Here is a 425-nt window from a genome sequence, read left to right as displayed (position 1 = left end):
AGAGCGGTGCAACAACGAACAGCCGTCGACCATATGGTCGGGAGTAGACGAAGAAGACCAACGAAGCGAAGAAAGAGTGAAGAGAGAGAGACTGACAGAGAACTTGCATCGCTCCAGTTTATATTACTGAGCATTTTCGTCGCACGAGCTCTTTCTTGCTACGCCATAACTGAACATCTTTCTTGCTTCGTGGCCTAATGTTGAAAACACGCGCCCAGGTCTTGAGAGACTAATTACATAACGAGTATTAATCTTCACCCCGCACATTCGTCGGAATTAAATAAATAGTATAATAGGACAATGTGTTTTTTTAAATGATTATTTTAATGAAATATTGTAGAAAAATAAAATTATATCTTATTGTCAAATAAAACTATATAATAAAATTACATATCTTATACAAAAAAAAAAAAATTATTTTTGAA

The sequence above is a fragment of the Formica exsecta genome, unplaced genomic scaffold (genome assembly GCF_003651465.1).
Source record: "Formica exsecta isolate Colony F162 unplaced genomic scaffold, ASM365146v1 scaffold178, whole genome shotgun sequence".
Taxonomy (NCBI): domain Eukaryota; kingdom Metazoa; phylum Arthropoda; class Insecta; order Hymenoptera; family Formicidae; genus Formica; species Formica exsecta.
The sequence above is the reverse complement of the archived record's forward strand: the minus strand, read 5'-3'. Positions refer to the sequence as shown.